Source organism: Thermobia domestica, chromosome 2, assembly GCF_964235325.1.
Source record: "Thermobia domestica chromosome 2, izTheDome1.hap1.1, whole genome shotgun sequence".
In the NCBI taxonomy this organism is placed as follows: Eukaryota; Metazoa; Arthropoda; class Insecta; order Zygentoma; family Lepismatidae; genus Thermobia; species Thermobia domestica.
Window position 1 is genome coordinate 193,969,267 of NC_137455.1, and position 26,546 is coordinate 193,995,812.

At 33.9% G+C, this 26,546-nt stretch overlaps 1 protein-coding gene across 1 annotated transcript in view; it reads right to left on the reverse strand.

Moving 5' to 3' along the window:
* Positions 1 to 26,546, reverse strand: part of LOC145678340 (orexin receptor type 2) — an 844,605-nt gene that overhangs the window by 732,874 nt on the left and 85,185 nt on the right. The gene's annotated exons all lie outside the window — the stretch shown is intronic.

Sequence of the window (26,546 nt, forward strand, 5' to 3'; positions counted from 1 at the left end):
TAATTTATTTAAACCAGGTGAAAATGCCAGCCAGAAATAAATAATAAAACATGCAATTTAGTGATAATCGATAAAATTTCAAACATTTTAACTAGAAATTGCTTTTACCTTATAAAGTGTTTATTTATCATTCCTTTTTCTTCTTTTTATTTATTACAAAAACGAAGTTTTTAATTTTCTATTGTGCACCTATACTCTGTAAGCTAAAGGAGACAAACAATTGAAGAAAATGAAAATTCCGAAAGAATTTGTAGAATGAGAAATTGAGTTAGCGGGAGAGCCTGGAGTAAACTAATGTCTCTCACATTTTTCAAAAACAATGAGTATATTTCTTGTCTGATATCACATGTGATAGTTACACATCTGTTCAAGAGGTAAGAGACTGATAGAGAACGTATACATGGAAAGCTCTTAAGGCAGGAAACTTCTCAATAATGGAAGAAAACTTGTGATGGAGGAGATATCTGCATTTGTAGTAGTAATGAAAATAGTAAATTATTCTTTTCTTTATGTTGATTCCATTTTGATCTTTCAATTGTTCTAATTAACAGTTTACGCATGAATGAAACATTCACATCAAATATTTACATTTTTTTAAATAAAACGATTAGCGTAATACCGAGAAAACGCTACCGTTGATTTTAAAGATTCCTACATCTAATTTGAAGAAGCAGATCACAATGGAAGTAAATAATTACAACTATCTAAAATTTATATTAACATCATGAATTGTTTTCATTGCGGAAATCACGAAACTGATTAGAATTACCTAATGTTCAATTTTCATTAGAAACAAGATTTATCATCCGGGACTTGACATGGTACATATCCGTATACATTAAATTATGTTAAAACAGTTAATTGTAAAATAAATATATTGTTTAATGCTAAAATAACATTGTAATTAAATGAAGTAATATTCGGAAACATTTCTAAAATTCAATCCATGGTGCTATTTGCTGCAACACATCGATATGTAAGGCCGCGGTGGCTCAGTGGTAGAGCATTAACCTCTGCTGTCTGGGGTCTTTGGTTTGATGCTAGCTCGGGTCAAGTGAGCTTTGCGGTGGACAAACACAAGCGTCTCATTTAGCCTAGCATTCATAACAGTAGGACGTAAAACTTAAAAATGTCATTTCATTTCTAACCGATATGTGTAAACTCTTAATACAGTGGGTCTTTGTTGAAATACATCACTATACAGTCAAATGTACCAACATCTTAAAGTAAAATAAGAATCTTGTTTGAGTGATCTTATTGAAGATGAAGCATATAGTTAGGTGAACCTACTAAGTTTGCAGGTCAAAGATAGATTTGACCTTATTTTATCTGGTGTATGAAGAAAGTATAAGAGAAACTAGAAATTAAGAAGATAAGATAGAATAATATACTATGAGTTAGGATTAGGTGTACTATTTTCCATATACAACAATTATTCTTACGTTTAACAGACAATCACTTGAATACACCAATTACTACTCATCCGATATAATACTGATATCATGCAACATTAGCAACCTTGAAACAGATAGAAACAAGGAAAAATTGAAAGTGCAGAGACATTCTTCTTGTTTCTGGAAGAAACAAATATCTTTTCAAAATCTCTATTAGAAAAGAAACTAAGTTTCAAAAATACTTCAATATACTAATCGTAAACGATTTATGTAGATATGAATGTTATCCACATTTCTTATGTCATCCCCACAACTTAAATCATACTCCACATATAGGTCATCACGTCTACAATGTATAGAATTTGAATTTAGAAATATTTACTATAAAGGAATTTTTTTCAATATTTTTTCAAAAGTAGAAATCTCATATAGGTGTTTCAAAGGATATTAAAACATGTTTTCTCCTCCGATATTGACATTGAAAAATCCCATCCAATGTGGTAACAATGTTATGCAAAAAAAATGAACGGTAGTGGTCGGTTGTTGGAATATAGAGCAACAACAACAACGTAAAAAAGATGGAGCAAAAAAGAGATGCATCTGGCAGCAACTTACGTTACGAAGCATCAATATTAAAATCAATAGTATTGATCGCTTTGTCTCCCATACAGGTGCCTGTCTTTTGCATTCTAACCCTCCACTACGTGTTCTTCAATTTCAACATGTTTGTTCAGAAACAGAGTTGCTTCTATCACCCTCTTTTTTTCTCTCTTCCAGTAGTTGTTTCCATATTTCCAATGCCCCTTAGGATCCAGCATCCTCTGTTCGTTTATATCCTGTCTCTCTCTCTTACATTTCTCTCATACACACATTTTTTCTCTCTTTGTAATATTTGAATAAATTTGAATATTCGTGACGAATTTTCTGTATCTTCTCTATGTATGAGAAGGACTTCAACAAGAGAAAGTGTATATATATCTGTGTGCGTGTTTGTAGTATACGATCACTATTTTGACAACAGTTCATGATTAATACAACAGTTTCATTCTCTTAGGAAAATAGTTAGCGTTCTCACCTTGTGCTATAGATCAGAATTGCATTCCCGGTGGGAGATCATAAAGTTCAGATTCTGAGCTAAATTACAAGTGCATGGTTAACATAAACTTGGCACTAAAAAGTAGACGTGAAATCCGAATTAACCAATCCAACAAATTATAATTAATATAGAGAATATTCCAAAGAATAGTTGGATTTAGAGAGGAAAACAATTAGATTTGAACCACTATCCGTATATCTATCCCACGTCTTGTACCAGCACATCCAAGAGGCAGCTAGCGTATGCTCATTAGTCACGAAATTGCTATATGCTACTCAGTTTGGGAAGTTATTCTTATCATGGATGTATGTGAGAAAATATGTTTGAAACTATATACCAAAAGCAATAATTAATTTCGTGGAAGCATTTTAAAATTATTAGAGAAAATATGTATTTATAACCCTTAGGGCATTCATATCACTGGGGATGGCCCCATCAGAATCCTGCCGGCTACAGTCGGATAATTTGTCCATGCCGACCAGATGCCGCGGTCGGATTGCCGGCGCCGGACACCGACGTCTTTCCGCGCGATTTTCGACCGCGACGAATAGTTGCCTTGCCGAGCAGTGGGCAAACAGCCAGAAATGAGCATTAAATGCGCCGGCGCCGCCGTCGGAAAGAGGCCGGCATAAGGAGTCGGCAGAGGGTCGGAAAGAGGCCTTTCCGACTATTTTGCCGACTCTGACGGTGGGCAACAGTCGGCAAAGATTCGGCAAAGTTCATTTTATTTTACGATTTTCCACCGCTTGCCGCCTCGGCAAAAGGACGGCAACTATGAACAAGTAGATCGTCGTGTCGCCGCGGACGAGTGCTGGCTGCCTCCAGCGACCCGCCACCGTCGAAGGCGGTAATCTCTCCCCAGTAAAAGATGCCAGTGCAATTATAGTTTTCTCTAAAATTTTCGTTCTCAAACCTATTAAAAACATTAATGTTATTGTTATATAATTTCAAAACAGGATTCATTACTCAAAAAGAAACACGATTTGGGGTATTTTTCTTGGATTTCACAATTATACTGCATTTGTCTTCTTGATTTTCTTCTATGTTTAATCTTTCTATTTTGTATGACTAAGTTAATACACTAGGGTATGTGGAATGTCTGTAATACAATATATTCCAAAAGTAGGTACACAGTCCCATACTGTATTTTATATGGTTTCTCATTGTTATCAGACAGGTAGATATACTTTCTTTATTATTTGTTCTTACCGTCTTTTTCCTTATAATTTAAACCCGGAACAGTCGATCCAAATAAATCTATAAATTAGAATATTATACTTGATCAATGCAGGGGTGTATATCTACTTTTGAGCTACCCGGATATACTTTTGCGTGCTATAGATATGTATAATACAACGTCAATATTACAGTAAACAATTGATAAGTATTTTTAATTTTATTATTAAACATACTCCAAACAGATTATTTCAGAGGGTAACTTTGGAGGATGGAATTTCTCCCTCGGATCATATATTCTATCGTACTAAATGTGGGTTCTCGGTATTTTTGTAGTACTACTTTTTACCCCTAGTTTATTGAAATCCCCACGGAAAAATCTTCTGAAATTATCAACTGCGCCCAGAAAGACAAGTTACACTGTAATCCTTAGAAATTGGCACAACAACAAAAAGAACAACAGGAAGCAAAATGAAACAAAGTTGACTACAGTCTGTACTTTTCTTAAAGGTGCCTCCCACGGACTCGTCTACTATGATTGGCGAAAAAAGTGGTAACACCTCTACTAGAACGGATAACTACTAGATTCGAGCCCAGAACTCCTCAATGGTGAAGTTATCAACCTTTATGCAAGGTAAATGCCCAAAGTTATGACTTCGTAATTCAAAATCAACTTTCAAAATAAACTTCAATCTAAGCGGTGGCAATGATCACAGGGATATATGTATATCCCTGTGTGTATATTTTACATATACATTGGAGTTAAGTAAATAATGCTCTGGTAGAATATCAAATTATTATTGGCAATGACACATCTTATAGCACTAGAAAAATTAAGTTACATCGATTGTTTCAAAAACTACGCATGACAATTTACTCTCAGGCATCTCATTTTGTTCATCTTAATATTATCTTTTGATTGCTATATGTCTCATATTTGGTCAATGTTATAGTTAAATAAAACGAAGTTTTAATAGTTAATCTAAGTATTAGACCGTAAATCATTCGGTGTACTGTCGTACTGTTAATGTCATAAGGAAAACTTTGATTAGGGCATATTTCAGAATCAGTTCCATCTGAATAAGTGGTGTGCTTATCATACAGAACCGATTTTCAGGTTTTGAGAAGAGGAAGAGAAATTAATTGGGATATTGACTAAGAACGAATAGTATCATAAGAGGGACGTGCTGAAGGATATGGTTGCAAGAAAGAGGGGGAAGAGGCTACAATTGATGGGCGATATCAAAGAAAGAAAAATCGTGAATGAAGACGAAGAGATTAGATGAAGACCGACGAGCATGGAATCTTCTCATTTGCGGCAAGTGACCTGCCAATAATGGCAGAGTACCTATAAAGACGATGATGATATCATTTTGTGCAGTCCAACAAGTTCTACCAATTGATATATGTATCATTTTTGAACAAGGGCGCCGATTTCTCAGATGCAGAAAGTATATATATATATATATATATATATATATATATATATATATATATATATATATATATATATATATATATATGTATATATATATATATATGAGGGTTTTAAGACAAATTGCATTCAAATTATGCCAAATATTGTATATACATAAATACAATAGGGGGCCCGCCCCCTCCAGGACCCCCAGGATCGGCGCCCTTGTCTTTGAACACTTTATCGTTAAATCTAACAATATGGTTGAGCTCAGTTTAATATTATTCATCAATTTCAATATTCTTCGTTGTTTTATATCTGTCTTTACGGCACACTTATTTACTTAGTTGTGCAAAACATCTAACACTGTTTCAGATATAGCAAAAAAAAAAAAAAAAAAAAAAAACATTTCACACTGAAACATTTAAAAAAAACTACAAAGAAAGAAACATGTTATGAAACTCAGGACGGTCGGTTAGAACTGAGCAAAATTCTTAAATAATCCCACTCAGAAATAATGACCTTACCGGTTACATAACTCTAACGCGAGTCATCCTTCCGAACATACTTTTTGAACACTATAGTAAGATTTTTCTTTATTTTCAATGCTTTTTAAACTGTATTTTCCCCGTGCTACTGTATTTTTCCCCATTTCATCGATGGTTCTTCCTTATAATTTTGTTAAAAGATAATTTAAGAATTTACAAAAAAAAAAAAAAAAAAAAAAAACAAGATAAACTATAAGAAAGTCTTTAAATTTTATTTTTAGGAAAGTAATTCTAAAATGCTATCAAGAAACTTTGGAAGCAGTTCATTTGCATCGTAAGATAAGTCTAAATTTGATTTGAAGTTTTTGTTACAAGACAATTACTTACAGGGTTACACGTATAAGAAGATTGTGATAGCAAAAAGTACATCATTAATTAGACTGTGATTAAACCTTTCGCGCGTGGTTATGACACTCCTTCACACTCCTTCATAATGAGCCTTTTCGGAAGAAAAGAGAGACAGAGGTATTATTGTCATTAATTTATGAGCAATTGATCTTCCATGATATACGTACACAAACTTTGTAATCAATGTTCCTAATAATTAATAAAATAGTAAAAGATTAAGAATAAGAGTATCCGGAATACATTGAGTCAACACATTAAATACTATCTCATGCGTCTAATATTAGACACTCTAAAAATGATCCAGATTTGCCGAGCAATATGGATTTTAAATTTCTTCCCATCTTGACGGGCACACATACAAAAGTAACCTTTTTATGTGTGGATATAATAAAATACTTAAAGTAAACACGGTGGCTTTGTGGTAAACCTCTCGCGTCTGCTACAAGAATCCCTGGTTCGATTTCAGGTCATGTGCGTTTCTGGTGCACAATATCATGTTCATGGAAGTTCACTTGTTTCACCTTACAATCTGATTTCATCAATTTATTTATAATAATTTACTTTCATTAATTATCAGTCTCCTTTACTCTACCCTCAATTTCACTTCACTTTTTGATGAATCTTTTAAATTTTCTCCATTTTTGATACACTGGTGGTTCCCAACCTGGAGGCCTTGAAAAGCAAGCACGGAGGCAGCAAGCTATGACAGAAATAAGGTGTGAAATTATGAACGAAACACGACTTTACACTTTATAAGCATTTACACTTTAGCTTTAGCAAACTTCAATACGCTACGTGTTTGTCATTTTGTCTTTCCTTTTCTTACTCAGTATTTCTACTTTATTAAAAAAATTATTATTATTCGCATTAAAATTGTTTTTACAAAATTATCAAAAATAAGTACGACATGTTATTTTAGTTTATAAGCTGGAGTTCAAAACTTATCAGATAAGAGTAGAGGGGAAAACTCAGTGTGATGGTTGGCATTGCTTTTCCCTCACAAGTTTCTTGATATTCGGTGATACGTTTGATGAAGACAAGTATTTCGTGTTCCTACATTGGAGTTTCAGATATGAAAGAAAAAGATAAATATGTCACCAGTAAAAGAAGTATAAAGTTCATCATTCCCTACACGTAGGAGTAATATTTCCACATCTCATGTAAGTTCGTACAGCCTACTTAACATATTACCTTTCGACAATCAACGAACCTCGATATAAAAAAGTAAAGTTTTTTGTTCAGCAATGAGATCGTTACACAAAGTTTCAAAGACATGAATAATCAGACAAAATGACTTTACGAAATTAACAACTATAATAGCCAATGATTACGTCTGTTTCAGGTTCTCTGGTAAAGTCTTGCCAGTTAAGGATTGCCTCTGAATTAAGCAGTGCAAACCAAGAATTCTAGGATTTCTGTCCTTTGCCAGTTTTATAAATCCAGACCGCAAATCTAACATTCCTGGAGTTCCATCAGTACATTTTCCTACAACTCTGTTCCAAAACAAATCATTTTCAACAAAAATAAATACTGATAGCAGAAAAATATCAGAATCTTTGGATGATGTTTCCAAAGTTTTTGAAAACAATATTTCTTCCATTAACTTCTTTTCATATACGAACCGACCATACTCTATTAAATGACAACACTGAGTTATTCTGTGGAATCACCACACTGCAGGGCAAAGAATGGAATTTTTATTGCCTAACTATCTGATCTTTTATATCCAAGGACATTTCATTAATTCTATGTTTCACAGTATTGTTTGAAAACCATGCCATTTTTTCTACTTTCTTCTCTAGTACAATTTTGTCATGCAAGGCTTTATAAGAGTGTCACCACCAGAATGAGGCTTTTATCTTTGACTATTAGATGAGAAAGTTCATATGATTCTTCCACTACCTTCTCATTTTACTTGCGAAAGGTTCCACAGGAATCCAATTTCATACCTTTCAGCGAGTTTCTCTTCACTTTTTTTGAGAGCTGGATATACTTTTGACAAGAGTCGTTCCAATCGAAAGGAACAGATAGAATCATTGCTAAGGATACATTGTACCCAACACACTGTAGTAGTTAAATACCATCATTTTCAATGAACGTGAAACCATACCTGAAGTAACCTTCGCTATATAATCTTCTCTTTGAACTGGAAGCTGCAATATTAATTCACATACATGCATACATACATTGACACAAATAAAAATTGCAAAGTCAATACAACGTTCACAACACCACAAAATAGATTTCTCAGATCAGAATACCGACCTGAAATATTAATAAAACCAACAATAGCGTATGAATGGTTCCAATACTTCAGAAGTAGACAGTCTGCCTTATGTTTATTATTCAGAAGCACGAAAGCTACAATGTTGAAACAAAAAAGGAAAGGGTCCGTTATCAATCTATTCACTAATCAGCTTCAAACTAAGCAATGTATGCTTTCCGTATATCAATTGTTTCCAATAGTGTCGAAAATAAACACTAAATTCTGCTTTCCTCTCTTTCGACATCACTCGCAACTCTTCGCTTTTAAAGCAATTTGTTAACAATTACATTACTTTCTTTTACTTGTTGAAAGGGTTGTTGGTGTGTTTGAAAGTACTAAAAACATAAATCAAATGCGACATTTAAACAATTTATAACTAATTTACAATGAGCAAAAAATGTATACTAAATTACGACTTTTCTTGTGGTTATTTAACTTCACAAGCTCAAAATAACTATTGAGTAAGAACTATTATTATTATTATTATTATTATTATTATTATTATTATTATTATTATTATTATTATTATTATTATTATTATTATTATTATTATTATTATTATTATTAAAGGTTTGATCATTCAAATCTGTATCTGAAGTCGCAGAAGGGGTATAGCAAAAGCCACGTATGACGAACGAGCGAAAAGGACGAGGGATAGGGGCGTGAAGTATGCAACGTTTATGAAGGGGGCACCAGGTAAACAAGGTTGAGAACCAGTGCGATAGACAACAATTCTGAAAAAATTGAATTGAAGATTTAAACGTTTTTAAATATTTCTTGAGTTCTACATTTAAAAATACTAATTTTTGGGTGTTGATAATCTTATCCGTATGTACAGGGACCTAAAAATTAGAGCTTTACAACCGGAGACCTAACTCTTCACAACTTTTATATATTTTCCATTCGTAATGTTTTTGTATTTTTCACCTACTTTAAGATATTTTATCATTTTTTCATAAATGGCTCTTATAGTTTTTTTTCATAAATGTTGTTCATATTGTACAACCATAAATTTTCGTAACAACCCATATTATGTAAGAATTACATTTTACCATGAATCGCCAGTCGGTTTAGTTTATTAGTGGTGCGAGTGGTTGGATTAACTAATTAAGTTAATTAACTAAATACTATCGTATTTGGTTTCAAGAAATAATACAGTTGCTCAATCAAAGTTTGTTTTAAGGATACGATTGCCGAAATAAACATTTAGATTAGGTAAAATTGTAGATCACTGATTAAATGGTCTTGATAAACATATCAAATATTTCGTATTGAGTTTTGTGTTGTATAGAATAAAAGCTTGGGAATTGAAATTGGTTGAGTTAATGAAGGAAATCTGTTCTGAATTGAAGACAGAACTTCAACAGGTCTTTCCGTTTCTGATAAACAGACATTGGCATTGCGACAGATGTACAAAGTAAAAGTAAAAGCAACTTATATTTTTTTTCCACGGAATAAATAAAAAAGGAAAAGAATATTATTATGGAAAACTTGGTGGATTTCAATTTATTTTTTTTTATTTAGCGTACCTTTCAGTTGCAAGACTATATGAAACGTGGATACAGCTTAACGCTAGATCCTAATTACATTAGCTCCTACCAGAAAGAAAACTTGGTAGATGAACAGAGGAAAATGATACAACATACTGTGGAAAAATGAGGAAGGGGTTAAGTAGGCTATAGCCAACGAGTTGCATCAAATTAGACAATCCTTACGGTTTAATAAATAGCTAGGTATGTTAGCTTGGAAATATAGTGCATCGAAGCTTCTTAATCCGCAACAAACGGCCTTATATTGATGACAGAATATTAATGATGACGAGAAGTAGAATAAATTTATTTTATATATAAGGTGTCTCATAGTTTCCTGCCCATTCATGTGTTCCGTGTATTTATATGCTGTCATTTTCACTGCATGATATAATGTGACATCATGTTCTATGAGTGATTTTTTTCGCAACATAGCAGAGATTATTGTTCTAAGTACCACGGTAACAGCAGTTCTCAACTCATTATTGGAGTTATAAGGTAGTTTTGGCAACATGTCTTTTATGTATCCCAAAGGAAGGTATCGCATGTTTGACAAGTCTGGACTTCTTGCGTACCGTTTGAAGAGCTCCGGGGATGTTTTAAGATCACGACCTATCTATATATGCTAGGAAAGATATAATTCAAATAAAAGCTCACACAGAGGTCACAAGAGTCGGATGTCCATCTTGTTGAAACCAAATCTGATCTCTGATTTCAAACTGATCAGGTTTCGTTATGAACCATTTTTGTAACATATTCAGATGGGAGGTAGTTTACTGGCTCATTAAAGAAGCATGGTTCAATAACATGACATGGAGTAAGTGCTCCCCACATCATGACATGTGGAGGGTTGTATTCAAGTTTCTCAAAACAATTAGAATTTTCTTGATCAGGAAAGGAAACATTAGTAAATGGTAAATTCCTTAATCGTCCGTAAACATCTCTTTCTCTCGAGAAGGAACCGCTCGCAGTAAACCATTGCATGCCACTTTCCAATTTTCTTTGTCACTTTTCACCATTAATAAATTCATTACAACATTACAAAAGTAAATTACAGTACTTTAACTCCGGTGTATTTTTCATAAATGTTTACATGTTGAACATAGGATACCATTTTTGGTAGATCTTTTCCTTGTTGTCTTTAATGGTGAGTTCACTAGTGATTATTCCACACCGGTACACGTCTTCTTATGCTGAATTAGTCTTCATGAACGAGATGAATCTTTAATATTGTCATTTGCAAACAATTTTCTCCTCTAAGATAATGTCGTTTTCCGTGCTAGTGGACTCTTATTGAATCTTTCTAAAAATTTATCATTTTCTTCCAGAGTAAATGGTCTTAACTCGACCATTATCTAAAAGCAAAAATCATAGAGAAACAATATGTATAATACGTACAGGCGTAATTGAAGAACTTAACCCAATAGCATATGGATAAGAAACCCCGCTATGTTCAGAAAATATATCGTGGAACATGGTATCGCATATTATGAATGAGAATACGCAACAACACACAGATACACTTAATATGTAAGATATGTGAAGGAATAGGGACTTGTGGCCACCCTGCACTTACTTTTCTATCTTTCCGTGACAAAGAAAACACAATAGAATTAATTAAATATACAGAACAGCAATTGTCGATTGCCTATTGAAAAGTCTTCCCGACTGATCTTCTGGTTAGTGTGCATGTATGGTTCACGTCTCATACATCATCGATGCCGAAAGGAACGTTAAAGTGTAATCCAACAAAACCTGGCCTTCAGAAAATTAAGAGTAATATAGCCGAATTTCAGAAAAGCACATTTAGGAAGGTACATACTAACTTAAATGTAATATTTACTGAATGCGATTAGCCGCAGAAACTTGATGGAAAAGTCTTGTATGTGTATTACAAATACGAATGATTGGATATCTAAGATTCTAATTTTCCTCCGTATTGAATACAACAGGATAGTGACATTCATGAATAAGTAATACCAATTCATTTTCGCCATTTCAGTTTACCACAATATTATTATTAAACGTAGATCAGTTAGAATCGTAAAACAGTTATAAGGTTAACATATCAAAACAGGAAACTTTGAATATATAGGAAACCTATGTATAATTTAAGTTTAATGTGAATGTTTTGTTAATTATGATCTTTAAACAACGCCTGTAGAATTATCAGAAGCCTCTAAAATAGACTGAGAGATATTTTTTAAATAAAATAGAATAGTGACGGTTAGAAGACATATCTATTTCGCGAGAAAGATACGAAAATGTTTAGGAACGTTTATTATTAGGACATGAAAGTGGTAAGAAACAAGCTTTATAAGCTACGAAAATGACATTAAATCTTTAGAAGACGGTTGAGTTTAAAATGAAATGGTGGAATAAAAATGCAGGAGAAGATGTGAGAACCTAGACAAAACTTACGAATACGATGTTGTCCACCACAAATTCACATGACCTAGGATCGGAACAAGTGGTTTAATATGCAGTTGTGAGTGAATATTAAAACACGAACTCGAAACAATCTCTATTGTACGAGTATTAAAGTGTAAAGACAAGTTTGATTAAAGATTTTATTATTCATTTAAAAGAATTATGAAATATAGTAAGAAATGAATGACAAAAACCAGAAGAATGTTTATTGAGATTACAGAGATGCATATAAAAGCTAAGTTGATCAAATTACAGACCATTGTAATGAATGAGAAAATGTAGCAATCAATGTATGAAATTTATTTTAAAATTGAAAAATCAGAAAATATTAAGTTTCTTAGTCCGATCCAAGTATTAGAACACAATATATAACTCAATTCTAGTAAAAAGTAACATCAATTTTGAATGCAAGATAAAAACATACAACTCGTGTCACACTTATTATCTAAAATAAAAGAATATGTAAGTACACTAAAACCCCTTTTAACAAATAAACAAAACAACAAATTAGAGATTCAATTCATACTTATGAAAAAATGACTACTTTAATGCACTGAATTCCTTTTTGACCAGAAACAAACTTTATCTTCTACAGTCCAAAAATCACATAAATTTGAATGAACTTTTGTTTCTGCTTATTGACATAGTTTGCGAAAGGAATATTCATTTGTTACGTCAGAGAAAACGTTTTCTTTGCTTTCTTTTTTCTAAAGCATTTTCTCTTGACTTTCCATCACGTCTCTTGAGGAACGTTCTATATCATTTAAGGAAAAATCCTTTCTTACGTCAAAACAACACTTCGTATCTGTTCTTTTTTTCATTCACTTCAGAAGAAAAATAAACTGAAAAAACTCACCATCAACAAAAGAAGAAAATAAATTATATTACAATATTTTTGATATCTTGAAAACATCAGATTTGTGAGGTTTCTTCTGTCTTGGATATTTATTACTTTTTCCCCTCTAGTTTTCTTTATCTACCTGAATTCTACCTTGTTTCTTTCTTTTCTTTCCCATTAAAAAACGAAGAAATTTCCTTTCTAAATAATGGTTCTCCTTTGTTTTGCTGAAATATAAACTTCTTTCCTGAGATGAGTTTTCCAGATCGTAATCTTGGGCAATATATTCTGTAGGGACTTGAAGCATTTCCAACCGCCTTCCAAATGGTAAATTTGTATATACAGGAAAGTTACGTACAAAAGGAAAAATTATAGCTGTAGGTTTTCTTAGCCTTTCTTATCAAAGGTATAACTGAATTGCTTTTACCTTGAGCTTCATAAAGAAAAATGTAATTAGTTTTGATATAAAAATTCTCGTCTTCATTTATTATAGTTGCTTTTTATTTTCTTTCATTAAACATTTCTATTTAGAAAGTTTATTAAACGACATAAGTACTATATTGGGCTGATTATCCGTAATACGACCTCGAATATACAGGATGGCCAAGATAAAAGAGACCCCATGTCTTGTAACTCGTTTATTGTAAATACAGATTACTGGATACTCAATTATTATTATGGTCACTAACAGACGCTCGACATCACGTGACATCACGTGACCCGGCTCGGGCGCCGCCTAATGTTAAAAAATAACAACAATCAGAAAGCTGCATATTTTACGTTCCGTATCACACGGGGCCTCTTTTATCTTGGCTATACCGTACTTCAACCATATTTAAAAAAAATAATTTCAATGGTAAAGTAAAAAAACAAATCTAAAAAATACATACATTTTGTAAATATTCTATAATGGAAAAATTGCCAGTTTAAGGCTCCTTTTAAGATTTAAGTTTCAATTTTTCTTCTCCTCCGTCTTCTGATTGCTTCGTATTCAGTACTAGGGATGTAAAATACCTGGGTATTTATTTCAGCGGGTAAATACCCTGGGTAAATACTCGGGTATTTACCCAAAATGGGTATTTTAGTGGGTATTTTATGTTTCAATTAGCAATAAATGGATTTTATCGTTGTCAATGAAAAATATAATCGTCATTTGTATCACCTGCAACAAGAGCACTAAATAACCACCTAATTAATCATTTTTTTCTAGTAATTAAAGAATGTATTTGATATTTATTAAGTAATACAGTCGGATTCCCTACCTACTCACCATACTTTTCTTTCTACTTACACTAAATTTCCTTCTATTACCCTTGGTGGAATATAATTATCCATTCTACCCTGTGAATTCTTACCCTTACCTTGGTGTGCCCCTGAGGAGTCCAATCAACTACGCGGTAGAATTTGGTTGTGGATCAAACCAACACGAAAATTTAAAATTTATGACAGAACGTAACGATGACTAAAGAAAGTGAAGTCAGTTGTCACCAAACCAGTCATACACTATTATTAAGTATTCTGTCTGCCAGCAGCTCCTGGTATTAATGACACGGAATTTAAGTTCTTCCTTAGGTTCGCCTCTCATGAAATTTTCTCCATTTTTCTCAATCTGGCTCATCTTCTTTTATTTTACAATACATTCTCCAGCTTTACAGCAGGATCGCTATTACTAAAGAAATACGTTTTCTTTTGGTTTACCAAATTTATTAATGGCGGAAAATGAATTATTAATAATTGCTTTCCTATTTTAAAGATCTAAAGTTCACAACAAGTTTATTATATTTAACCTCTATCATATTTGGAGTACTATAAAACGACACAAATTTTACCGTCCTACTCAGAATCAACCGTAAGATCAGAGTCGGAATCATCAAATAATTCTTCAATATCAACATCACTATTACTCGCTTCTTCATTTCCTTCTATGTCAACCATTTCTCTGTATCCTCTTCCAATGTCTCTGGTGTTTTGTTCTGTTCCATGCCAACAGCTGGTGACTTGTTCCTTGATGATCCTGGTCCTGAGTGTTGCATCCGTGAAACTTCAGGCAATCTCTTATTGAGCTGAGCGAAGCGAAGCTCTTATACTCGGGTTAGCCGTTTGGTTGTCCGCGAACTCCTCCTAGACCGTTTGGCCGATCTCAACCAAACTTAGCACGCTGATAGAGTATGTCGTGCTGAGTGACAACATAGGTCGAAATCAAAAATCCGATGTACCATCGGGGAATAATCACCGAAAAACGCTTCCTCCTAGACCGTTTGGCCGATCTCAACCAAACTTAGCACGCTGATAGAGTATGTCGTGCTGAGTGACAACATAGGTCGAAATCAAAAATCCGATGTACCATCGAGGAATAATCACCGAAAAACGCTTCCTGATTACGTAGTTTAAGCTCGCTCAGCTCATTTCATTGCAATCGGGTATATCCATTGCATTCCTAGTTTAAAAGCTTCCAGTTATAAGAAGGATATGTTAGTTTTCCTGTCCTCTCCAATGATAAACGATTTATTGTTTTACTAAATGTAAAGAGAGTCCTTTCAGTGGCAGCACATGTAACCGGAGCACAAAGGATTCGAATGGCGAAATCAGCTAATTCAGTGATGTCTCGAAAACCTCTCCACCAAAGTAGTGAGCTCATTTGTTCCACTCCGTCTCACAAAAACTTCCTTGCCAATTTCCTTCCCTGTCCCTATAGTCAGTCATAATGATCTCACATGTGTCAGTAAAACATAATTCAATCCCATTTGTTTTCCAACTTCACAAACAAAGTTTACTCCATCCAGCAATTCTTCAGCAGTCAATTTACAGCCGTGAAAATTGGGATCGAGGAGATCTGCAGCCAGATGAATTGGACCCAAGCCGGGTTCACTTCCCGTCATTGATTGCTCTTCTTTTTCGAAAGGATTGATGATGGTAACTGCTCTGTCAGAGTTAGATGAAATCTCTGGAATTTTGACTGCAAAGTGTCTATCTGATACTCATTTTACTCGAAGTATTTAGTTAAATCCACTATAGGTTTCAAATTGGCTACAAGGTTTTCAATACAAATCCAGAATACATCATCAAGAAGTATTTTCTTGATTTCTGAAGGTAATGACGATTCCTCACTCACGCGAGCGTCTGAAGCCCATTTTCATTGACAAGCACACTTTGGAGGCATTATGAATAGTTTCCCCATCTTGTTTTTTCAGGCAACTTTAACGAAATTGTAACCTTTTTCTCACTTGAGTTTTGTGTAAATAGTGATTGCAGGTGATGGCTATGTTTGATTGTTTAACAACATCAATTACACTTTCCAGTAGTGTCTTTACCGACGGATATCCGATGATGTCAGAACAAAGCAAATGGAGAAGATGAGCAAGACAACCCAAAGATACTATGCTAGGATACTTCTGTTTTACTAATTTAAAAGCTGCTCTCATATTGGGCGCGTTGTCTTCTATGATTATTAAATTTTTTTCAGGGTTATGTTTTTACAGAACATTTATAATGTCTTCAGACAAGTAATGTGCGTCGTGTTTATTTTCTTTCGAGAACGCGAAATCAACAAAAACACGTTCAGGCTTTAAAATGACGAAATAACTGATAGATTAATTTCTTAAATTACTCCAACCATCACACTGTAAATGAAGGTTTCTTGATTCCTCTAACTTCGTTTTAATTTCCCCTTGCATTTCATTGTGTTGAGCATCCCAGTAACTCGTAGCCAGGCGATACCTTGATGGAAGAGAATACGAAGGACGAATTTTCTTTTTTTTAAAATTCAATCCACAAAGAGTGATCAACAAGTGACAGGGGACACCCACTAACGAAGATCGCTTTGGCAATGCTTTCCTTCAACGCTTCCTGGAAGACTTCATTAAGGTTCCATACGTCGGCATTTGTTTTAAGAAACATCAATATTAAGATTCTATCAAAAATCCGAAATAGTAACGTTGAAACTAAGAAGCCATAAAAAGTCAAGAAAAGCCTGTATATTTGATGGAAATTGATGTATTTTTTCGTATAATAAATGTGACTATACCTACTATATCAAACTCACTTTCTACTTTCATTAAAATTATTCCAAAATGTTCTTTTAAGTTGGAAACTAGTAGACATAAGATACAATCTTTTCATGATTAACTTGAACCTCCATAATGTTCAACTCGGAAAGATTTTGATAATTTTATTCAATTAGTTGTAGCCCCTGATATATAATGCTTTAGATACATGATCCAGCTTTCGTTTATCTTTTATTCGTATGACGGTTGTCTGAGTTGTCTGTGAAACATTTCTGAGAATTTTAAAATTTCGAAATTGCACATTTCGGGAAAAATTGTTGGATTGAAGGAGTCTCAAAACATCTGTTCTCAAATGAAAATACACAATAAGTTGATAGGGTTCTTGAAAATCGGCGGCGTATCACAGACTTTACATTTAAAACTGGGTCTGTCTCCCAAGGATTTAACAAAGAGGGTTTATATACGATTTCTATATTTGGACAACTTAAGGCTTGAAGTCATACTACGATTTCTTATTTTTTTAAGTCTTGGCGAAACTAATCCAAGTTTAAAAGCCTTTCACACCTTGGTGAAGAAAGGGCATAGGTGGATAAGCATAGTAAAATAGCCCGAGATCAATCTTGAGACAACAAGAGGGTGGTAATGTAAGTAACCCCAGGAAACATTAATTACTCATGTTTCAGCTCTGAGGGCCGCGGTGGCTCACTGGTAGAGCGTTCACCTCTGGTGCTTGGGGTCCCGGGTTCGATCCCAGCCCCCGCCAAGTGAACTTTGTGGTGGACAAACACCGTGTGCGTGGGGTTTCTCGGGGTTCTCCCGTTTCCTCCCATTTTCTTCATTCCACCATTTCATTCATTATTCATCATCACCATCTCCTTTAGTCTAACCGGCATAACCGTGGGACGTAAAACTCAAAGATTTCATTTCAGCTCTGACTCTGATTTGTTCGTGAGCAATGATGTAAACTCAGAAAAGTTAATTATTTCTCAAGATTGGCTTAATCGATGTTGTTCAAACTTAGATGCATGTAGTTATATGTGTACACGAGGGTTTCGTCTGAAAATTTGTAACAGCTCATCTCCACCATTCCCCCTTTCAAAACACTCGATTCAATATTTTGATCTCTTTACCTATGAAGTTCTTCGAGAAAAATACAAAAAAAAGTTTTAGATGTCGTTGTAACATAGAATAACATATAATATCCAAAATTGTATGGCAGGTGGGCCATGGTCAAAATTGCCTGCAAACCCGCACCGCACATGAACGGGGTAAATTGGTTATTGTTTGCATATACATAGTGAATGAACAAGAAAACACGCTCAACAGACCCCAAAATATTTTAAAAAGGTCACCGGTAGGTTAACAATTCTTAAAACTTCAAAAAAATTGAAGTTTCGGAAAATACCCAGTTTTTGGGTAGGTAAATACAAAAGGGGTAAATACCTGGGTAAATACCCATTTTTTATTTACCTACCCACTGGGTATTTACCCGACCCACATCTCTATTCAGTACTCAAGTGATATACACAGATTGGTTTGAACCATAAGGGAAATACACATTAACAGCAAATTTTAGGTCTAAATCAAATTTAACTATGATATGATGTATTATTATGATCTACTTCCTGTACACCTGAGACCTTAGCCAGTCCCGTAGCATCACGGCATAGTCATAGTTGAGTGATACTGATGATACAGTGGTACGTGCAATGAAATAAACATTTTTTAAGATTAAAGGAGTAGGTTGCGATTATAATACAATTTATGTTTTTGTATGAAATTGTTTTTATAATAAAGTTATCTACTATGTATGGGTTAATAAAGTAATAATAGTCCTAATGGGGTAGCAATAATCAGCAACACTAGCAATGGACGTTCTTCTAATCAACATTCCTTCCCATAATGTCCAATATCATATTAGTTACCAAAACCTGTAGATCTGCCCTAAAATATTCTCTCGGGTCCTGGAGAAATGTGAATATAAGCTAATACCTTTACATAAGTTTATATCCATCATGATGCAATACGTATAAGAAACATTGACTAATAAATTATTAATTATTATTGCAATAAGATGTACCTCAATACATCAAACATTGGAAATCTGCTAAACTATAAGAATTTTTTATATTAAAACTGTTAAATTATAATACATATTGTTGCCAATCAGACAGTTTTTAAAAATAAGAATTTTTTAATAATCATTTCTGAGCATTGATTAGTACAATCATATTCGCTGTGTCCAAAGCGTCATTGGAGATTTCTAATGGGTACTGAGCGCCTACTGATTTATTTTTCGTTGTAGTTTAATTTCGAAATTACATTTTAATACCGTCAAAAAATAGTGAATATAGACCCAGCTTTGATCTTAGATAGAGATGCATAGCAACATAGAATTGAATAATTACACTAGTTTAGAAGATTTTGCCACATGGTCAGTGGCGGCTCGTGGCCAGCCAGACACGTGTGCAACAATCATTAATTTACATCAAGTTCCTTCCCCCTTTGTATTTACACAGACATAACGCAACCACTAGCTCAAAGACTGCAGAAAATCTGACACACTTCATTGTCTGAGAAAGCACCAGGTCTATAGTACGGGATGGCCATCCAAGGCTGAGCCCCATGCGACCAACTTCAGCCCTCCTGAAACTTTAATTTCTTTCTTGGCATGTATATTCTTGGTATTTCTTTCTTGGTTAACACAAGTTAGTACTTCCAAAAATGGCCTTGTCTACCCTACATTAATGTTCTGGCTACAGGGCTGGAAAACGCATGTGTGTTGGATGTAACTTGTGCATTGTTCTTCTCAATATCACGTCTAAAACCACCGTCAAGTTGTTGTATGATATTGTGTTTTAAATGTTCAGGTTTCGTCACTTTTTTTTCTTCAAATGACTTAAGTCACCAACGTCAATATTGATCCAAGTCTCATCTCTCTCAGAAGATAACAACAAATACGCAAAGTAGAATTAACGATTTGTTGTTTCACATCCACAATTCCAATCATAATTTTCATACATAGAAATATTAAACTTTCTTACAATTCCTTTGCCTTTACATTTACTGACTTGAATCAAATCTATGAGTTGCTTTGGCCTGCTTTTATTTTTAAATTTTACATTCTCGTTGAAAGTTTAACGAGACAAATTCTCTCTCTTTTTATGAAGTTGCTGAGCACGATTCATATGGCATTTTGCTACGAACATCAATATGAACTAGAAAAATAATCTGAAAGTCACCACATAAGTTTACAAGTAAACGCAGAACAGCAATTGTTCTCACAAAATGAATTGAAAATAATCATGACATAAGTGACAGACGTAAACGCACTTGAGAGCTTCTTCGTTGCTATATGCTTAACGTAAATGTCTTCGGCGCGGGGGACCCGTGTTTGGTTCCCGGAGAGAACTCTTGTAATTAGGATTCCGCGTTAAGCTCATAATGTTTGTGGACATGCCCAACAACACACAAAAAGATAGGAGAACAATTAAAATTATAAACAAACAACAAGAAGAAAGATAAAAGAGGAAAAACTGAAATTTCACGGCATTTCTTAAATGACGGTCTGGTCTTATATTTTTGTAGAGCATTGAGGTGAGGATATAAAGTTTGGGAAGACTTTACCAGTGATGAAAACACGGAAAGTTCCCGAATTGTGGTAGTGAGAATTTTTGGCGCCGAATTGTGGTGTTAAGAATTTTTGGTGGCGAAGTGACAAATTGAACCAGTAACTCTGCGTGCTATTTTTCACACTTCTTATATCACAAAGAGTCGATGTTGAGAACGGCGTAACGAGAACTTACATCAGGAGTTAGAATCTTAGAATCCCCCTTGTTTCACCCCATACTCTCATTCAAGAATACATATTTTCCACTGCGGGAAAATATAGAAAAAGAAAATAAACACAAAAAAATACATTTTCTTTCAAACATACCTAAACTTCCTTTTTAGAAGGACTAGTTTTCAAACTTTTTCCAGGGTTTTCAAACTCATCCCTCGCTAAACCTCCGAAATCCCTCTTACTTATACAACGGAAGTATTAAATCATTAATATCAGTAGCATATTCCGTAGACGTGAATTATAGATATGATAGTACATCTGTGTTATTAGATATTGATAACTATTTATTACAAGTACTGATGCTAAAATTTTTGAGATTTTAAGGTAATCGTTATATTACTAGAATTACAGGAATAATTTAGAAAGTAATGTTGCGATATTTGGTTCTATAGTACTAGAGCAATTGAAAGTCTGTCCTTCGAGAAAAAGGTATACACCAACACATTACAATGTTAAATATTTCCTTTAGTAAATTCACACGAAATACTGCTTGCTATTTTCTATACACATAAAAATACGTCTAATAAAACCTTTGCTAGGGCTATAGAAGCTCGGTTGTAATTTCAATTTTTACATAATTATTATCTAGACATTTTCTCGGGAATTTAGCAGCTGTGAACAACAAAGAAAAAGGAAAATTCCTTCAAGGTATTTTGAAAATACAACAGAGGTATCAAAGTAAATGTTATCTTCACACAATGAGCGGCTAGTGCTGTTTTTCAGTTACAGAAAATCAAGCATTACAAAAGAAGAAAAAACTTGAAAAAATATGTACTTTTTAATAATTCTTTCCATATATATTGAAAATCTTGGTTTAGTACCCAACAAACATCATAGACACTTATTCTCAGAAAATATTATTACTGAATAAAAATGTAAATAGTGATAAAAAATGTGGTTTCAACAACGTTTAAAATTTTATTTTGAGTATTGAAGCAAGTTTAAATAACTACAAGAAACCAGAGATATTTATTGATTCTTTTTAAACTTAGTGTATAATTTTGCTACAGTAAAGATGATTCATTAAATTTTGTGTCATCTTATTTGCAAAATGAATACTATTCAGATTCCATACGTAAATGTGGTTTCAGTGAGGTAATTAAAATTCTGTATCAACAAAATTATTGAATTTCTAGTTTTCGCCAGAATCCAACTCGCTTCTGTCATACAGAAACGTTACGAGTTAGGAACTCTCTATTGCTTCTGTTGCTATTGCCATGCTCAGAAAGATCAATGTACTAAAAAATATCTGTTTTGCGCTTATGGAAGAAGTAAAGATTACATTTATTGGCTAGTGCTATTCATCAGCATCTATTTCATCCTCTCTAGGTATATGGCACATTTAGTTTGATTCTTGACATTTAGCGTCCCTTTCTAACATCGAAACTATACGAGGTATGGACCTACAGTTTAATGTGCAATCCGAACCACTGAAAGTGTTGAAAGTTTAGTGCTCTTCCGGTGGGAATTACCCTATGACCACGCGCACGAGTGGCGCACGCACTAGCCACTAGGGCAACAGGCAAGGTTAAAGGTCATTTAGGATCAAGCGATATAACATTATAAATTCCAATAACAAGCCACATTCACAAGTGAAATTTTGTAGTATAGTTTAGTTATTAACTTGGACTTTAAGGGATTTATTTATTATTTTTTAAATATAAAATGTTAATACAAATTGTAAGACTGTTTAATCATTTTCAATTTTCACTCAAACTATTCTCAAATATTTTAAAGGTTTGTGTAATCATTATTGTTTTAATATTTTTATGACTTTTTCTTTGTCCAATATTACTAAGCACATTTGAAGTAAACAAATAAATAAATATTCGAGTTTTGTTCCATGAAAAGTTTAGGTTATCGTGATTTTCAATGATATATTAAGGCTTTAAAAGCTAGCAGCTTACATTCTCGGATGATCTTTCAAGCTTCTCAGCGGGAGATCCCCAAGTTTTGGAATCACCTTTCTAGTAAGAAAAAAGAATATGAGACTTTGTGATTTATCTTATAGGTATCGAAGCGTGAGCACTCATTGACAAATTAAAAGTTGGCTATCTACAATAAAGGATTTAATTTTCATAATTAGAGTTTAACTTCTGAACGTACATTAAACACGGTTTATTTATGCGAACATTCATGATACACACACGAACGGTACCTACAGAGAAAGCTTTGGATTCAATCAAGGGTACCGATTTTGCTGTAAATTTGGGAGACAGGGGCATTCAGATGCAGAAGGCATAGCCTATTAGAGGATTTTAAGACAAATTGCATTCAAATTATGTCAAATATTCACAAATGCAAAGAGGAGGTCCCATATGAGTTTTGGACGGGTCCGGCCCCCGGCATCCCAGGATCGGTGTCCTTGTCTTCAAGGTGATTAGAAATAGTTACAAACTTTTACTTCTAAGCGCAATCTCAGAAGACAAAAATTTATGTGTCATTGTTGAGATCATCCTACAATGTGATCTAACAAATAACGAATTACTGCAATAAAATTATGCTGTTAGGACATACTACAATACTAAGATACAATGATGGTATCTAAATCACATAAGAATGCCACCAGAAATAAGTTGTTTTTATAAAGGAACATTAATTAAATTTACTAGATTACAAATATGCCAAATATTTAGTAACTATTGCTAATTTACAATTTACTTGGAATGTTAACTATCTAACATCAAGACTATGCTATTTACGTAGCACGTTAATAACTTCTCTGGCCATTCATCAAATTTCTCTCAAGTAATACATTATTGCACCGCACGTTTTTGAATGATAAATACAACTCTTTTTCCCAATATATTGGATATCGCATTTTGTATTTATTTTCTACTAGCATCAATTACCCGCTTCGCTGGGTTAAATAAAAAAATAGTAATATGTTTCATTAGTCAGGCACCTTTTAATATTACTAAAGCGCTCCTTGGTATTGGTCATTTTGATTTTATATATATATACCCGTCCCCTCCCACAATTTTTGCGGGTTGAATTTGGATTAAAATGGCATCAGAAGTGTTACTGCTCACCTCAGCGACTTCAAAAACTATAGATTCCACACTAATATCGGTCATTTTCGATCATTTGTAAATGTATTTCCCCTCCTTTAAGTTACATCGTCAAAGTGTATGACAAAAATCATCTCATGTTCGAACTTCATCTAGGTTGAAAATCTGATCGAGATCGGTCAGGTGGTTCAAGACTAAAGTCACATAGACAACCACTTTCATTTTTATTTTTTTACATATATATCTCCGCATCCCCTCCCTCTCCCCTACGTTGCACCGTCAAAGTTAAGTGATAAAAATTATTCCAAGCCCGAACGTCACCTATGTTGAAAATTTGATCGAGATCGGTTGGGTGGTTCAAGAGTTATTAGGTTTTGTTTATTTTTATATATCTGTCCCCTCCCCTCCCCCACTCCTAAGGTCTACCGTTAAAGTTATATGATCAAAACCACCCCAGGACCTAACTTCATCCATATTAAAAATTTGATTAAGATCGGTAGTGTGGTTAAAGCGTGATGAAGTCACAAAGACAGTTACTTTTATTTTTATTCTTTTTACATATATCTTCTCCTCCGCTAGGTTCCACCGTAAAAGTGAAATATCGAAAACATCCCAGGCCCGAACCTTATCTATGTTGAAAGTTTGATCAAGATAGGTCTGGTGGCTCAAGAGTTATTAAGTTTCATTTATTTTTATAGATTTCTCCCCTCCCCTCCTGTAAGTTCTAGCGTTAAAGTGATATAATAAAAACCACATCAGGTCAAAACTTCATCTATGCTGAAAATATTTTAAAGATCAGTCGGGTGGTTTAAATGTGATGAAGTCACAAAGACAGTCACTTTTATTTTTACTTTTTGTTTTACATATATCTCGCCCTCCTCCACCCCTTCGTTGCACTGTAAAAGTGAAATGAAGAAAACATCCCAGGCCCGAATCTTATCTATGTTGAAAGTTTGATCGAGATCGGTTGGGTGGTTCAAGAGTTATTAAGTTTTATTTATTTTCATATATAATATCCCCTCCTCCCCTAAGATCTACTGTCAAAATGAAATGATGAAAAACCTTTACAGGTTTGAACTTCATATATGTTGAAAATTTGATTGAGATCGATCGGGTGGTTCAAAAGTAATTAATTCACGAACATAGTCAGTTTTATATTTATATTTATTGACTTTTGTATATCTCCTCCCTCCATCCCCTCCCCTACTTTGCTCTGTCAAAAAAGAAATAATAAAAATAATCCCAGTCCCGCACCTCATCTACATCGAAAATTTGATCAAGATCGGTCGGGTGGTTCAAGAGTTATTGTTTTATTTTTTGCCCCCCCTCCCCCGCCCCTAAGTTGTACCTTCAAAATAAATAGCTAAGAACACTCCCAGCCCGGAACCATGTCTATGTTAAAAATTTGATCGAGATCGGTCGGGCGATTCAAGAGATTAAAGAGTCACAAACTTTCAATTTTATAATATAGATTTGTGGCAATACAAAATGGTAACCGTTATAGTTTTGCAACAGTTCGTTAATTTGTGCTTCTGTAAGTGGTTGCTTTAGTTTGTTCAACAAGCAGATATCCACAGGAGAAAGCTATGTATGTCTTGTGATTCCAGAGTCATAATCTGTAAGAATAGTGCAGAAAGTTTAAAGTAGTATACCACTAAGAACCTACAATAGAAAGAGCATCTATCAATGTGTGAATAAGTTGGAAGAAACAAGAAGTGTTGTAAATAGTGTCAGCAGTAGCAGATCGTCTATTTTTGTTGAATGTGTTAAAAAGCTGCATCAGGAGTTTTCAAGTAGCTGGTGCACGTCGATCAGTATTGCCAATCATGATCTAAATATATCAAAAATCAATAGTGCACGCAGTTCTTTACTAACGTTTCCCATTTTATGGACAATGGACAGAGTATGGACAATAATTACGTTTGAAACATAAGGTCAATCGACAATCACATCAAGGGGCGTTGGATACAAACATAGTTGCTCGCGCTGAGATAGTTCCCAAATTTCTTTCACGGATCTGTACCTGCAATGAACTAATGTTTCATATTTGTAAATGTTAATATGGGGCTTCGGGAATCTGCATATAACTACAGAAAGTCGTAAGGTTTTACATTTGGTATTTCATAATGACAGAGTATTTGCACCAACATTTCCCCTCGGTGTTGCTAGTTTAAGGTGGTTTCAAACGATGGTCACGTCATTTTCCCAATATGACACTATGCGATTACTTTCTATGGAGTTATATCAAGGATATTGTGTACGAGAAAAAAGTTACGCCTATCTATAAGAACACATTAATAACCTATACAATGAACCATAGAAACGTCCTTCAACTTTTTCTTTCAATCATAACACCCTGTCCGATTAATTACTAATACCACTTTCTCCGATTAATTATCAACCTCCAACACAGGTGTGAACACATATTAAATATAATTCCAGTTCTAAGGTATGTTTTAAGAACACAAATTTAACATTATAAGCATCTCTCAAGTTGCCAGTTTGAATTCAACTTGAATGTTTGCAAGTGCAAAATTGTTTATATTACATCAACTTAGATTACGTTCCTTTTAAAAAGTGGCGTTAATAACAATCTTTTTGGTCCGTAAATGAAACTTCCAGTTTCAGATTGTTTAAAGAATAAA